Source organism: Sapajus apella, unplaced genomic scaffold (genome assembly GCF_009761245.1).
Source record: "Sapajus apella isolate SASKATOON/1434 unplaced genomic scaffold, GSC_monkey_1.0 scaffold37, whole genome shotgun sequence".
NCBI lineage: Eukaryota > Metazoa > Chordata > Mammalia > Primates > Cebidae > Sapajus > Sapajus apella.
Genome location: NW_022436977.1, coordinates 10317910 through 10334298, shown reverse-complemented (window position 1 = coordinate 10334298; position 16389 = coordinate 10317910). Strand labels below are relative to the sequence as shown.

General features: G+C 40.1%; 1 protein-coding gene and 1 pseudogene across 7 annotated transcripts in view; one reads left to right on the top strand and one right to left on the bottom strand.

Annotated features, from left to right (window-relative positions):
- RAB27A (RAB27A, member RAS oncogene family) overlaps nt 1-16389 on the bottom strand; it is an 86832-nt gene that overhangs the window by 33211 nt on the left and 37232 nt on the right. The window contains exon 1 of one of the 6 annotated variants that reach the window (XM_032297400.1): nt 11900-12331. The exons of 3 other annotated variants lie outside the window; for them this stretch is intronic. The gene's annotated coding sequence lies outside the window, so the exon portion shown is untranslated. Of the gene's footprint in view, nt 1-1314; nt 3473-8834; nt 10072-11899; nt 12332-16389 lie in introns of those variants that run through there. 2 more of the 6 variants (XM_032297398.1, XR_004274852.1) reach the window with 2 other exon arrangements.
- On the top strand, nt 13138-13981 carry LOC116564347 (annotated as a pseudogene). The gene has a single exon (XR_004274851.1). The product of XR_004274851.1 is annotated as a protein/nucleic acid deglycase DJ-1 pseudogene (transcript).

Here is a 16389-nt window from a genome sequence, read left to right as displayed (position 1 = left end):
TTTTGAGACAGAATCTCACTCTGTCACCAGGCTGGAGTGCAGTGGCACGATCTCGGCTCACTACAACCTCCACCTTTCAGGATCAAGTGATTATCCTGCCTCAGCCTCCCACGTAGCTGGGACTATAGGAGTGTGTCACCACATCCTCACCTAATTTTTCTATTTTTAGTAGAGACACGGGTTTCACCATATGGGCCAGGATGGGCTCAATCTCTTGACCTCGTGATCTGCCCGCCTCGGCCTCCCAAAGTGCTGGAATTTATAGGAGTGAGCCACCGCACCCAGCCAAGACACTATTATTTCACAAATAAATTTAGTCCCGGCTTCCTTACATATTACTATTAATATGCACTACATATTAAGTCAGATTTCTCTGGAATATCACTGCTCACTTGGGAACTGAGCTCCAGATTTGAGCAGTCACTGCTCAGAGACCACAGTTCCACAGCTAAGGACTCGCTTACCTATATTTATCTGGGTATTCTAACAAGAATTGCTAAAAATTCAGTTCTTCAACGCTGACTAAAACAAAAGCCCACCTTAAAGAGGAAAAATTCATTTATATCAGCAATACCAACCTTGGCTATTTTTGGGTTCTTGCAATCAGCACTTTTCATGGTTTGTTTTTACCCTCTAAACAGATTAAAACCCAAAATATCAGTCCAACTAGAAATGGAATCTCTCACCAGGGAAGGTTTACCTCTTTTTTATTAAAATTTTATTCATACATAATATTTGTACATTTTAATGGGATGCATGTAATATTTTGTTACATGCACAGAATATAATGATCAGATCAAGGTATTTAGAGTATTTATTACCTCAAGTATTTATCATTTTTGTGCATTGAGAACATTTCAAGTCCTCTCTTCTAGCTACTTTGATATACACAATACATTGTTGTTAAGTATAGTCACCCTTGCCTACTGTTGAACACTAGAACTTATTCCTTCCATCGAGCTATATGCTTGTACACATTAACCAACCTCACTCTATTCCCCCCAAGGCCAATAAACTCTTCTGAAAATCATAAAAATAACTAGCTATCCCATTAACACTGACAATTCTACAAGACTAGTCAAACACACATATTCACCTATATACGCACATGCCGGATGCCCTGTGTTAGATGCTACTGACTCCCGGCATTATCCCCTTCTTACCCAACCCCATATCCAGAAACTTAGCTGTCACACTCGGTGCTTCCTATAGGATTATTTCCCTATATCCATGAAATTAATAAAAACTCAGACAAGACTATTTAGTGGTTTTCAATGTTGCCTCCCTCACCCCATCCTCAACTTGGTGACTTACCTTATGCTGAAAACTCCTGAATGCTGAGCCCCAAGAGCCACTGCAGTGTGCTTCCTCAGAGGGCTCCGGTGCAGATCTGCAGCCTCACGTTTCAGGTATGGCAAGCCCATGGATAAGGGCAGAGCCTCTACAAACATTCAAAATTCTATTTGCACACTATAAAGAGAGACACTTTACAGATGATGCCTTACCTATCTTTATAGCTTGGGTATTTTCAGGTGTAGGTCACCCGTATTAATGACATATAACAGAATTCCTCTCCAGAAAATGAAAACTTGGACATCAACATTATAGCATGTCGTATCATAGCAACACACTTGGCTCTAAGTTATTGGAAATAAGAGCTAAGAATTGAAAAGCAAGTCCAAAATAATGTTGACTCATTTGGAGGCTTCCCCTCAAACTGAATAGAGCAGCAGCAAACAATATCAGTCCTGCAGTGAGAATGATGCAAGAAGACACTGTGACTACCTGATTTCCTCTTTAATTTTAATTTGGAGAAAAAAAAAGGTGGTATAACTATGCTTTTTATATCACTTAAAGAACAGGAAAAAACGCTGTCACCAATGGAATTATATTCTAGAAAGACAAGTGGAATTCAAAGACTTAAATGAAACAATCTCTAATGTGTTTCATTTTCATAGGTAATCACATGCATAAGTCTACAAATGATCTTTGTGAGTTCTGTTTTCTATTCAGGATAGCAATACTGACCAAGTAATCATAAAGGGACTGTTAACAAACCAAATGCCACAAACTGAAGGTACTGATACCACCATCAATATTAATCACAATTTGTACTTTTCAGATTGTATTTTTAAGACAATTATCTGCTTTCTTGATCTGAAAATAAATATTCAGACCTTCCACTCTCTGGGTTCAGCTTTCTAAAGGACAACACGGATCCCAGAGAGGAAGAGTGATTTGCACAATCTAGAATCGAGATCTCCTAGCTCCAAGTACAATGTCTATTCTACCCAAGGCTTCATATCCATTACTCATTTTTGTTACAAATGTATATTGGGCTTTAAAGTGATCCGTCGTATGGTATCTTACAAGGTAACCTAATAGGAAACTCACAAAGACAAGCAGAGCTTGGTTTGAATATCAAGTCTCCCAGATACTAATTACTTTGATGTCTCTGGGCCTTTGATGTCCAGGTTTCTATTCTATAAAAAAGAATATACACTACCTCACACTATTGTTCTAAGGATTCAATGAGATACTGTTTATGGAGTGCCCTGCACAATGGTTGGCACATACTGAGTACTCAACTGTAACTTTGGAAAACATATTTAATCTTTTTTGCCTTGGGATCCTCATCTGTAAAATAGGAATGAGATTCTATTTCATCAATTCTAACATGCTTTCTTATTTTAACTTCTTTAAAATTGGGGTGCATCTTACATTTCCGTCTTACAAGACATCTTGCAATTGCTACTATAAATCAGGTGTCACTAGAGATATAGTTGTGTGAAAGCCTTTTGTTAGCATCTTCTAGCAAGAGCCAGAAAGCATCATCAATATATTTTAGACTTGATGAAGCACAATAATCAAGCTATTTCTGATGGCTATTGTGAGGACTGAGCTAGTGTATACACACAAAGTTTGGAACAGTGCACAGGACATAGCAGTAAGTCCTATGTAAGTGTTAGCTGCTATTAGCAGCAGCATCTGGCAATCTAGCTTCCAAGGGTCAACATGCAGGCAATGCCCTTTTCTTTCCTACAAGTATAAGAAAGTACACTGAGCCCCTAAACTAAAAATTAATTTTTAAAAATAAGGATCTCCTAAGAGTATTTGAAGCCAAGGTTACATATTTAAACTCTGTACCTCATTGAGAAACTACTGTCTACCTCAAGGAAATGTCTTCTAAAAATTCAAGAACGCCCTTAATTCGGGATACGCAAAAGACTTTCTAATTCAGCTCACTTCCATCTCTCCTCCTTCTACAAATATTTTTTCAAAGTGCTCTCCACCCTCCCTATCATCAGATTAACAATAGAAAGCAAGAAACACCCACTTCCTCAACATGTGCTATGTGGTGTTAATTGCCTGGTGAGAAAAAGTCAATCATCTTCCTTATTTTTAAAATAAAACATATTTTCATCTGTAATACCAGTGGCTGGGGAGGCTGAGGATGGCCTGAGGTCAGGAGTTCAAGACTAGATCAGGCAACCAGTCAGATTTATCTCTTAAAAACACATACATATATATATATATATTTTTAATTTTATTATTTTTTTTTCTGAATTAGCCAGACGTGATAGCGTTAGCCCATAGTCCTAGCTATTTGAAAGCCTGAGGCAGGAGGATTGCTTAAGCCCAAGAGTTCAAGTCTGCAGTAAGATATAATCACACCACTATCCTGCAGTCTGGGCAACAGGGTAACATCCTATCTCTAAATAAATTTTTTAATAAATGAAAATAACTGCACATGTACCCCTGAACTTAAAAGTTGAAGGAAAATAAACACTTAAAATTTTTTTAAATTATTTTATAGGAAATAAGATACAGCATATTTAGTTAAGAGCAAAGGGAAAACATCTAGTTCTATTTCTCTGTCTCTCCTACACACACACAGACATATCACAGCCCATATTTTCCATGAAGTGTCATATTAAAATCAATCATAGACTCTAACCTTAGGATCCCCTACTGTAAGGCAGAATCATTCTGAAACTACTCTAGATAGGTCAGTCATTTTTTTAAAGCCAAATTTTCCCTCTATTATTCATATTTAGTATAGAGCAAAAGAAAGGGGAAGAATACCATTAACTGAACAGCCACCATGTAACAAATACATTTGATTTTACTTTATCTGCTCATCATCCTTAAAAATCACTTAATGTCTGGACAAGCCTCATACCATAAAGAGAGGAACGTTTTCTCAGTGTGTTGGCAAATAGGCTTGGGTTCAAATTCTGACTTTCCTACTTTGTATGACCTGATCCAAGTTTTTTAAACTAAGCCTTATTCTTTCAACTGTGAAATGGAGACAATAACAGTACTAATTTCACTGGGTTCTTTTAAGGACTAAGTGAGATAATCCACAGAAATCTCAGCACTTTGTCTGCCCTGTGCTAAGTGTTCAGTAATTGAAACTTATCAACAATACTATTATTAATAGTATCACCAAGTTCTTCATTAACAAAGCATGTAATTTTATAATCTATTCCTAACGTAACCAGTACCTGAATGTTCAGAAAAATCACACTAAGAAATTCAACTGGGCCCATTCAGAACAATCACAGTAAGAAATTCGACTGGGCCCGGCGTGGTGGCTCACAGCTGTAATCCCAGCACTTTGGGAGGCCAATCTCCTGACCAGGTCAGGAGATTGAGTATCCTGGGCAACATGGTGAAACTCCATCTCTACTAAAAATACAAAAATTAGCTGGGCATGGTGGCGTGTGCCTGTAATCCCAGCTACTCTGGAGGCTGAGGCAGGAGAATCACTTGAACCAGGGAGTCAGAAGTTGCAGTGAGCCAAGATCGCACCACTGTAGTCCCGCCTGGACGACAGAGTGAGATTCCGTCTCAAGAAGAAAAAAGAAAAAAAAGAAATTCAGTTTAAGTGCAATGACTTTGGGGTGCATTATCCATCACAAAATCTACCTTGGCATTCCTATCTAAGAAAGAGTTGTATATGGGTGATTTCTGGCAATTTCACATCTAGGAGTACCCGTCAGTTGAACGCTCTAATTTCCAGAAGAGGAAACTGAAACCCAGAGAAGGCAAGTGAATAGTCTGAAATAAACCAGCTAGTTAGATATGGGGCTAGGCTAGATCTCAAGTCTCCTAAATTCCAGTCACGTATGCATATTTTTGTTCTGTCTGTATTTCTTCCTTCAGAGCTAGACACCTCAGCTATAGCTGCTTGAATTCAAGAATTGAAAGTTTTCTTCAGTGACAGCAGTTATAGCAGTGATAAACTGCTTTACACGTAAGGCTTTGGGCTCTTAGAGAGGTTGCCTAAAGGATCGGTACTTCCGTCCTCAGAGCCCCTCTATTAAGAAGCACTCCCTTCTGATGGGTTCTGCCAAGGAGAGAAGTCATAAATTGGGAGCTTGACTGCTTCTTGTTGGTCATTGCAAATCTCTTCTTGATACTTGTACCATATCCCATAAATAGTCTTTCTTTTCTATGGTTTCAAAATGAAAAGCAAGCGGAGGAATCATGAAATTTTTCATTTCCCTGTAGAAATGCTCAACCCCTTAGTATTTTCCTCTCAAATATTATTTTAGGTCAGGCACAGTGGGCTCATGCCTGTAATCCCAGCATTTTGGGAGGCTGAGGCGGGTGGATCACCTGAGGTCAGGTGTTCGAGCCCAGCCTGGCCAACGTGGTGAAACTCTGTCTTTACTAAAAATACAAAAAATTAGTCAGGTGTGGTGGTGGGCGCCTGTAATCCCAGCTTCTTGGGAGGCTGAGGCAGGAGAATTGCGCCGAGATCACACTATTGCACACCAGCCTAGGCAACACAGAGAGACTCTATCTCAAAAAAATAAAAAGATTATTTTCTATGACATCATGTCTCTATAAGGATACTACTGGCCCTCTCTCTTTCTCCTTCATTCAATAAATACTGATTGAATATTTATTATATGCTGGGTGCCAGGGTACAATGGGGATCCAACTCAGTTATACACAAAGTGGAGAATGCATCTCTTACTCCTTGACTACCTTAGACCTTATGGTTTTAGCCATTTCACAATCTAAGTTCTTCCAACAACTATACCTGCATTTGGGTTTTCAAACAAGCCAACCTGTGTTAATATTTTAAGCTTCTCTCATAAGCATAACACAATATGACATCAAAATTCACATCCCCAGTCACATGTTTGACAAAGATGCAAAAGGAATAAACATGCAAAAGGAATAAAAACGTGAAGCCTGGTTGGGCACAGTGGCTCACTCCCAGCACTTTGGGAGGCTGAGGCGGGCAGATCACTTGAGGTCAGGAGTTCGAGACCAGCCTGACCAACATGGAGAAGCCTTGTCTCTAATAAAAATACAAAAATTAGCCAGGCATTGTGACGGGCACCTGTAATCCCAGCTACTCAAGGGGACTAAGGCAGGAGAATCACTTGAACCTGGGAGGCAGAAGTTGCAGTGAGCAGAGACGGCACGACTGCATTCCAGCCTGGGAGACAGGGGGAAAAAAAAAAACAGGTGAAGCTCAGTAGAGAATAAAGAGACAGTCTCAACCTCCCGGGCTCATGTGATCCACCATACACAATACCCTGTTTTTTTATTTTTGGAGAGACAAGGTCTCCCTATGTTGCCCAGGCTGATCTCAAACTCCTGAGCTCAGGAGGAGAAAAGACACATAGGCATATTATAAAGAATTTTTTATCTGAAAATCTTTTGAATTTTTTAGAATGGTTAATAAAATATTTGAGTGTTTCTATGTATCTCATGGACTTCACTTCTTGGAGTGCAAAATGATTTTTTGCAAAGAAGCAGGAGCAGGTAAATATAACTATCACTTTTCAGATAGCACAGAACATCAGCATTTATGTGAATTACAACACCACATGTTCTTTCACATAATTTAACATCCCCTTGTCCAGGGATTTATTTTGAAAAGTTTCCATATGCAAATGACTGGCATAGAAGTATAAAGCTTATCAGTACTTTTAGGTTTAACGTTAAAAAGCAGTAGTCTTTTCTTTCTTTCATTTTTTTTTTTTTTATGATGCCATACCTGGCATTCTAGAAGGAAACACACAGCAGACACTAGAAGTAAGGAAGAGAAGTCACACGGCATGAGGCAGGATAGAAGAGGCATTTTATAATGTACCAAGATATTTGAGTAGTGACAACTTGTATTTACCAAATGAGCCCTGGCCACAACTCTCTCAGACCATTACAATCCTACACCCTGAGGTGAAACACAGCCACTTTCACTACAGAAGCAAGATGCATACTGCACAGCAGCAGGGACGCCATTTCCATGAGTGGAGACAGCCTATGTCTTCTGTGCAATTTGCTCATCTCAACTTCTGGTCTAGACATGCGGAGATATGGTTCTCCCTCCCTAATATATCAAAAGCAGAAAAAATGATGTTATAAACAAAGAGCTTGTCTTATTTGTGCAAAATGTCAGGTGGAGAGAAGTGGAAATCTAACAGCTTTGAAAAGCAGAAGGAAACAGGAATATAGTTCTTCCTTGTTTCTTATTGAAAGATGAGTTTGATTTTATCTAAATTCAGAATATTCAATAGCTCCATTTTATATGCACCTATAACCTAAGATTCATAAGTGCATTCCTATTAGTATGGTATTTTATAATAACAAAAGTCCCTCTTTAACAGTGCTATAAGGCAGCAGAGAAGTTCATGGCTAGAAACTGTTGAGATGTTAAGTTGCATAGCATTTGACTTAATACTTATAAATGTACCTGCTATATAGAAATATTTTATTTGCCCCATTTAAACAAAGTGGTGAAAACTTTTTTTTTTTTTTTTTTTGAGATGGAGTTTCACTCATGTTACCCAGGCTGGAGTGCAATGGCGCGATCTTGGCTCACCGCAACCTCCGCCTCCTGGGTTCAGGCAATTCTCTTGCCTCAGCCTCCTGAGTAGCTGGGATTACAGGCACGCACCACCATGCCCAGCTAATTTTTTGTATTTTTAGTAGAGACGGGGTTTCACCATGTTGACCAGGATGGCCTCGATCTCTTGACCTCGTGATCCACCCGCCTCGGCCTCCCAAAGTGCTGGGATTACAGGCGTGAGCCACCGCGCCCAGCCGTGAAAACTTTTTAAAAAATATTTTGAAATGGAGTCTTGCTCTATCACTCAGGTTGGAGTGTAATCGCACGATCTCAGCTCACTGCAAACTCTGTCTCCTGGCTTCAAGCGATTCTCCTGCCTTAGCCTCCTAAGTAGCTGAGACTACAGGCATGTGCCACCAGCACCAGCTAATGTTTTTTTTATTTTTATTTTTAGCAGAGACAGGGTTTTACCATGTTAGCCAGGATGGTTTCGATCTCCTGAACTTGTGATCCGCCCGCCTCAGCCTCCCAAAGTGTTGGGATTGTAGGAGTGAGCCACTGCGCCCAGCCTCAAGGTAAAAACTTTTAGACCAACTGCTAGAAAACTGCTAGACCAACTTCTAGCAGATGGTACTATTCCAACATAGCAAGTTCTTCAGACAAAAAATAAGATTATCTGCAAGTACTGTTGAATTAAATACACATTTCTAGGTCAAGCACGGTGGCTCATGCCTGTAATCCCAGCACTTTGGGAGGCCAAGGCAGGCAGATCACTTGAGGTCAGGAGTTCAAAACCAGCATGGTGAAACTCTGACTCTACTAATGATACCAAAAAATATTAGCCTGTAGTCCCAGCTACTTGGGAGGCTGAGGCCGGAGAATTGCTTGAACCAGAGAGGTTCATGGGACATCACGCCACTGCAGTCCAACCTCAGCAACAGAGTGAGACTTCATCTATATATATATATATATATATATATATATATATGTACTTCATCTAAATATATATATACACATACATATAAATATATATACACACATTTCTAAATGCTTCTAAAACATATCTTATTTTTTAACAGCACCTTCCAGATGTTCATAATTTTTCTTAAGAGAAAGGCCAGGATGAAGAAAAAAATAAGCAGTCATACCCCATAAGCCCAACTACTATTTCTGAAATGTTACCATCACCTCAGTGGGTGACCAACATAACCCAGTAAGCAAATAATAAAAGCAACTATATGTTAGGACACAAGAGGGCATTGAAATGATTCCTGAAAGTAGAAAAGGTTCTGCAAGACCACTGTCAATAACTCAAATGAGATATCTTTTTTTTTTTAATTTATGGAAACTATTGGCTCATTTACCCAAAAGACATGATGTGTTGCCCAAGGCTCTTTCAGGATCAGAGTATGAATGTTTATAGAGATTTATGGAAAGTAAACTCACCAAAACCCTGGGTCTTACAGTACTTACAGTTTGTGACAAGTATCTCTTGCTTTCTAGATACAGGGTAACAGAAAAAGAAAAAAAAGCACGCACAGAGTATATGTTATTTGTAAAACATGGCCAACACAGTGGAAACAGGTGTGGCTGTTTGGTTTGCTTAGTAATATCTCAAATAATGTGAAAGCACGCACAGAATAGACACACCACACCGCAATAGTATGCCCAACCCATATCTGAATATGCCTCTTACCACCACCAAGAAGCTGAGCAGTCTCCAAGAATTTGGTACAAGCGCAAAATCTGTAAAGGACGTTCCCACTATGTGGTTGCTTTTTGTGAGCACACAGAAGACAAGGAAACACAGACTTCAGAGTCAAGCTCTCCTAAATTCAAATAATAGTACACCACCTCCTACCTGTACAAAGTGAGCAGCAAAATGCCTGATGAAAATCAATAAATCATAGCTATTCTTATGATTATTCTTATGATTATGACAGATTAAGGCTTGAACCAGGCTTCAGCCTGCTGCTTTTTCCTCTCTACCTTCAAGAGGACACTGACACTTTATAAAGCTCTCAATGTATGAAGTGGAAATACTCTATGAAAATGAAAAAGAGAAACAACTTAAGTGCCTGGAAGGTGGAAAATCTGCCAGTCTAGCTGGTAAGTACAGGGATTCTGGCATTAGCAAGCTCGGAAGAGGTAAAATGAAGAGCTCTGGTTATGTCAGAGTGCCATGAAACTCGCAGGCCGAAGGCTCAAAGGCAGAAAAAAATAGAAATGATGGCACTGCTACAAATCAGATAGCACTAAAAAAAAAAAAAAAAAAAAATCAGATAACACTCAAAGGACTTCACACTGCAAAGAGAATTTCCAAGTTGCAAAAGGCAGAACGTCTTTCCCTTCTGACCTAAAAACAGTGTGTCAAGGCATCTGCCAAGACTCATCTTCCTAAACTTGAAATGTGCATAGAAAGCCTTTGACCAACGCAGCCTGACTCCCCTCTTGCGTCTCACCTGCTTCAAGTTTTTGTTTGCTGCAACATAGGAAAGATGTTAATCTGTCAGGGAAACACACAAATTCAAAAAGCAAACCCTTTGCTTTCTGAAGGAGCAATGATCCTTCCTTCCTTCCTTCCAAAAAAAACAACAAATCAGAAGAAGCCAGACCTATTGAGGATGACTGTCCGAATAATAAAAACAATTAGACAAATATCCCTGAGTTGGCAGTAACGGGACAAGAGAGGAGTTCATTTATCACTGACTTTTTTAAAAATGAGGATATGAGTACTCTATATTTACCCCAGAAAGAAATGGTTTCCAGAATATATAACACCCTGCCTTTCTAGACGGAATCATGTACATGCTAAGATGTTATTTTTCTTGTTTTACAAGAATGACTTTTACAGCGTATTAGAAACATTCTCCTGACTTCATAAACGAAGGGCACAAATCATACTGTAACTTTTCTGTAAGGAGTTATGCTGAAGCTGCATGCATGCAGGCTTGTAAATGGTGAGGGCTCCTACTCCAAAAGCTAAGCTGAACCCCCAGTTTGGCACAGAGATACTTAAAAAGAGTACTAAGATGCATCAGATACGGCTTCCCGCCTCTCTTTTCCTGCCTACCTCACACCCTCATACACGCTAATCACATTCAAGCAGATACATTCTCTGCCCACAGGAATATGTTCTTTAGGTCCACGGTGGCATATTAAAGCACACAGGACTTCCATCTCTTCACAGCTGATTTTCATTTCCATAGGCAAACATCCGCCCTACCACACCCCATGCTGTGTTCCAACAGCCTCACTGCCAACCATCATCTGGGTGCCACAGCCTCTCTATGTCTTTTTCTTCTTCTGGCTTTTCTGTCCCTCATCTCCAGGTGCTGTTGCCAAATTCCAGTTTCCATGTGCATAAACTGACATTAAACTAACAACGCCAGTACTTTTCTTATAACACAGTGAGTTGCTATGTCAACTTCAAGGTGTTCAGCCCTCCTCAATAAATTCATAATGCTGCTGTGTCTTCAGGGACTCCCACTTTTCCAATCAGGAAGAGTTTTTCCCCTGCAAAGCCTGGTTAAAGAGCCATTCTGGAAACCCAAGTGCTTCTTAATACTGTGCCAGTTGGGTTTCACCATAATGTTAATGGAAAGGTAGCATTCTGATACAAATAGGTCATGGGTTTAAAATATTACTATCGGTCGGGCGCTGTGGCTCATGCCTGTAATCCTAGCACTTTGGGAGGCCGAGGTGGGTGGATCACCTGAGGTCAGGAGTTCAAGACCACCCTGGCCATCATGGTGAAACCCCACCTTTAAAAAAAAATTACTATCTATAAATATGTTTATTATATGCCAATTCATTCTTTTAAAAACAGTAAACTAGGCTCAGAAAAATCAAGGCTTTTCCTGATGTTTTCACACCACTAAACCGATGACGCTAGGATTCTTAGTTTCTTCCATTTGGTGTCAATAAGCTGTAGACAGTCGGCTATAGGTCTTTTCGGTCTTTGTCAAGTCTACTGTCTCCATTAATATATTTACAACAGATGTTTAACTGTTCCCTAAATATCATATTCTTTAGTAACTGAACCAAAAAAAAAAAAAAAGCATATACACAGAGGAAACTCACCTAATGGGCAAGGTCATATCAGAAATATTCGTTATTGCTTCTCAAAGTCTTTCCTTATTTCACCTACTATTCGGTATGCAGAGTCTCAGAAGTGACTGTTCGCATTTCGATCAGCAGCTGTTTATAGAACGGGGTGTGACTTGTGTTTGCTTACGCAAAAGGACCGAGGAACAACGATGTGCAGCCATCCGGCCAGTTTCTAAATCAGCCTGTCAGATTACAGTTGGCTTTTTTGCTATTATTGTTGTCGATCTCTCATTTTATTACACAGTGATCACTAAAGGTGGTCTGCATAACATCAAATTTTGGGGAATTTAAGAGGAATTATTTATTTATTTAGAGACAGGGTCTCACTCTGTCGCCCAGGCTGGAGTGCACTGGCACAATTGTGTCTCACCACAGTCTTGGCTTCTCCAACTAAAGTGATCCTCCCACTTCAGCCTCCTAAGTAGCTGGGATCACAGGTACACACCACCAAAAGTGGATAATTCTTTTTAACTTTTTTAGTAGAAACAAGGTGTCACTATGTTGCCCAGGCTGGTCTTTAACTCCTGGGTTCAAGTGATCCTCCTATCTCAGCCTCCCAAAGTGGTGAACTTTCAGGCATAAGCCACCATGCCCAGCCTGAATTAAGTTTTATAAATGTTCCATGATTACACGAAAACGATCTGTACATCCTGTTAGCTGGATACAAAATTACACACATACGAGTCAAGCTAGTTAGTTGTGGTTTTTCATCTGATATATCCTTATTTATCTTTTTGCTACTTCATCTGTTTCTAAGAAAGGTATGTTGAAATTCCTAGATCATATTCATTTTCAGAAAATAAGACCAAGATAATGTCTTAAAGAGGATGAATATAAATCCTAATAAAAAATAAACATTGCAGTCCTTATTCCGATAAGCATTAAATCTGTGCTTTTCAGTTTGTGTTCTGTGAAACTCTGGGATCCATGAAAATATTTTAAGAGTTTTGTAAACTTACTAAAATTTTATTTTTCTATTGTTTGTTTTTTGTTTTTTTTAGATGGAGTCTTACTCTGTCACCTAAGCTGGAGTGCACCAGGTAACCTCCACCTCCCAGGTTCAAGCAATTCTCATACTTCAACCTCCTGAGCGGCTGTGACTAAAGGCCTATGCCACCACACCTGGCTAATTTTTGTATTTTTTAGTAGAAATGAGGCTTTGCCATGTTGGCCAGGCTGGTCTCGAACTCCTGACCTCAAGTAATATGCGGTGTCCACCTTCAGCCTGGTGTAGGCCTTTAAAACATTTAAAAATGGCTTCCAAAAGAGCTCTGGTCATCCTGGCTAAAGGAGCGGAGGAAATGGAGACCGTCATCCCTGTAGATGTCATGAGGCGAGCTGGGATAAAGGTCACCGTTGCAGGTCTGGCTGGAAAAGACCCAGTACAGTGTAGCCGTGATGTCATGATTTGTCCTGATTCCAGTCTTGAAGAAGCAAAAAAAGAGGGACCATATGATGTGGTGGTTCTACCAGGAGGTAATCTGGGTGCACAGAATTTATCTGAGTCTGCGGCTGTGAAGGAGATACTGAAGGAACAGGAAAACCGGAAGGGCCTGATAGCCGCCATCTGTGCAGGTCCTACTGCTCTGTTGGCTCATGAAATAGGTTTTGGAAGTAAAGTTACAACACATCCGCTTGCTAAAGACAAAATGATGAACGGAGGTCATTACACCTACTCTGAGAATCGGGTGGAAAAGGACGGCCTAATTCTTACAAGCCGTGGGCCTGGGACCAGCTTCGAGTTCACGCTTGCAATTGTTGAAGCCCTGAACGGCAAGGAGGTGGCAGCTCAAGTGAAGGCTCCACTTGTTCTTAAAGACTAGGGCAGCAAAGTGTGACAATCACCTAGAGAAACAGGCCTTAGGAATCTATTCTCACTGTGTTCGCTCTGAACAGAACAATGGTAGGTTAATGTGTTCCTAAGCTGCCCTCATTACTGCTTTTGTGAAGTATAGTTGTGAAGTCATAACTACACAGAGGTCTTCCAACCTACAAATTGTGTCTATACATTTCTAAGCCTTGTTTGCAGAATAAACAGGGCATTTAGCAAACTAATGAAAAAAAAAAAAAAAAAAAAAAAAAGTAATATGCCCACCTCAGCCTTCCAAAGTGCTGGAATTATAGACACAAGCCACCATGCCTGTACATTTTCTATTATGTTTTTTAAAAACTGGAATTAAAAAAGCATACAGTCAAATAAGTTATATACCAAATTTAGAGGCCTCCAAGTTGTTTACTTATGCTACTTGGTGAAGTTATTTATATCTGCCTTTAGTGCATACATGTTACCTGAAATTCCTATAATTACTAGTTGAGAAGACTGTAATTTACACTAGACTTCTCTTCTTTTCTTAATCAGAATGGATTCATTTGTCTATTGTTGTGAAATTATTTAAGGAAGCACATGTGAACTACATTTAATAAAGGGCAGTCAAGCCTCAGGCACATGTTTAAGCACGTGTTTGCTTTCATCCTGTTACAACAGTCAGTTGAGCAATAAAGAAGAACGCAATACGCTGCAGCATAACATTCTATTACAGATCACCGCAGAGATGATTCTTTGGGAAGCTTCTTGTCGGACTTGCGTAAGTGTGATAGGGCTATTCCAGGTTTGGGCTACCTCCTTTCCATAGCAGATCAGTGTCTTCACAGCCAGTTCCTACATAGCAAACCTACATAATATCATTGCAAACCTTTCATTGCCTCAGAAAACTGCTCTGGGCCAGCTGGTTGCAAACTTTCTTTAGCAATAAAACTGTTTCTTCAAATAAAATCTTACATGGCACCCCAACATATAAAATAGATGGCAGCAGAATGATTCTAATGAAAGGAGTGAAGGTTAAGACCCCAACTCTCGTAGACCCACCAAGGACATAAGAAGAACCTCACTGTACACATTTGGAAAATCATTGCAGAAAGGTCTGCCTACATTGCAGCTCTGATCCATTTCATTTGCCTGTGGCTTTGTCCCTAAATTCATCCTCTCTGCCTAACCACGTCAGTCGACAGCTCATTAGTAAGGTCTGCCACACTCTTTTATTCAGTGTCTCCTAAAGATGCCGCCTCTCAGACATCACCTTAACACACTTCGTATCTGGGAGGGAAAATCTGAAATGCTTTGGGTGTCCCTGGTGAGAACTGCAAGAGGAGCTATCTGAAGACTGAGAGAATGAAATGAGGCTGTAGGAAGAGTCTTGAGAACAACCATCATTGGGTCATTCTTGGAGAAAGAAGAGCTTTGGGCTAACGAGTCCTGGAAAAATCTAGGCCAAATTGCCTAAAAGGGAAACAAAGGAGCAGCATCGACCATGGGATAGGACACTGGTGTCTTATTCCTTAAAGGAATAAGAGGGAAAAGTGCTGGGAGGATGTTTGCAACCAGCTACATTGATGATCCTTTCTTGTATCTACATGGACACCTTGAGGCCATCAGAAAATATGACCAGATTAATCCTGATGGGCTCAAAAATCTAGGTATGGATGGAACCCTCAAAAGTCAAAATATGGTTTGAAGAACACAATGAAATATTGGTATAGCAACCTTAAGATAACTGAGAATATATTCTTTTGTGCTGTATCAGAAGCCACTTCATACTAAATTATAGCACAAAAGAGCATAAAGAGGTACAGAAATTTTTTAATACTGATCAAAGTAAAACTTCAGATTTTCTCTACTAACTTGATTTTCTATGAATTCAGAAGAAATTTCTAATATTATGCTCAGCTAATGGCTGTGTTGTGAGGAGTGGTTTATATGAAAGTACTTTTGCTTAAAACCATGAGAAAGTTCCAAGGAAGGAGAAAGGGGAATGAATGGGGAAGAGGGGACAGAGAAACCCCTGGCATTCCCTACCTGGCTTCATGTTAGGGCACAAAATCAACTCCAATCCACAGGGATTAAGTATAAAGGAAGGTTCCAGACAAGTATTCAAAGTCACATCAAGGTCTAACAACAAGAGACTCAGGAGCAGGTCTGCAAAGGGGGAAGCGGTTTATGGATCTGGGAGTCTCAGGGGGAGGGCATTCCAAGAATTCAAGAGGACACCAGGTCAGACAACCCAGTTCATTAGCACCCACAGTAACAGTAGCTAGAAAAGATCTGGGGGAGGGTGGTGAGGGATATAAAAACTACATATTGAGTGCAATGTACACTATTCAGGTGATAGCTGCACTAAAATCTCAGAATTGGCCACTGTATAATTTATCCAAGTGGCACGGTACAGTGGCTCACACCTGTAATCTCAGCACTGTGGGAGGCCAAGGCAGGTGGATCACTTGAAGCCAGGAGTTAGACCAGCCTGGCCAACATGGTGAAACCCTGTCTCTACTAAAATAAATAAATAAATAAATAACAAAAATTAGCCAGGCGGGGTGATGCGTGCCTATAATCCCAGCTACTCTGGAGGCTGAGGCACGAGAATGGCTTGAACCCAGGAGGCAGAAGTTGCACTGACACAGAACGC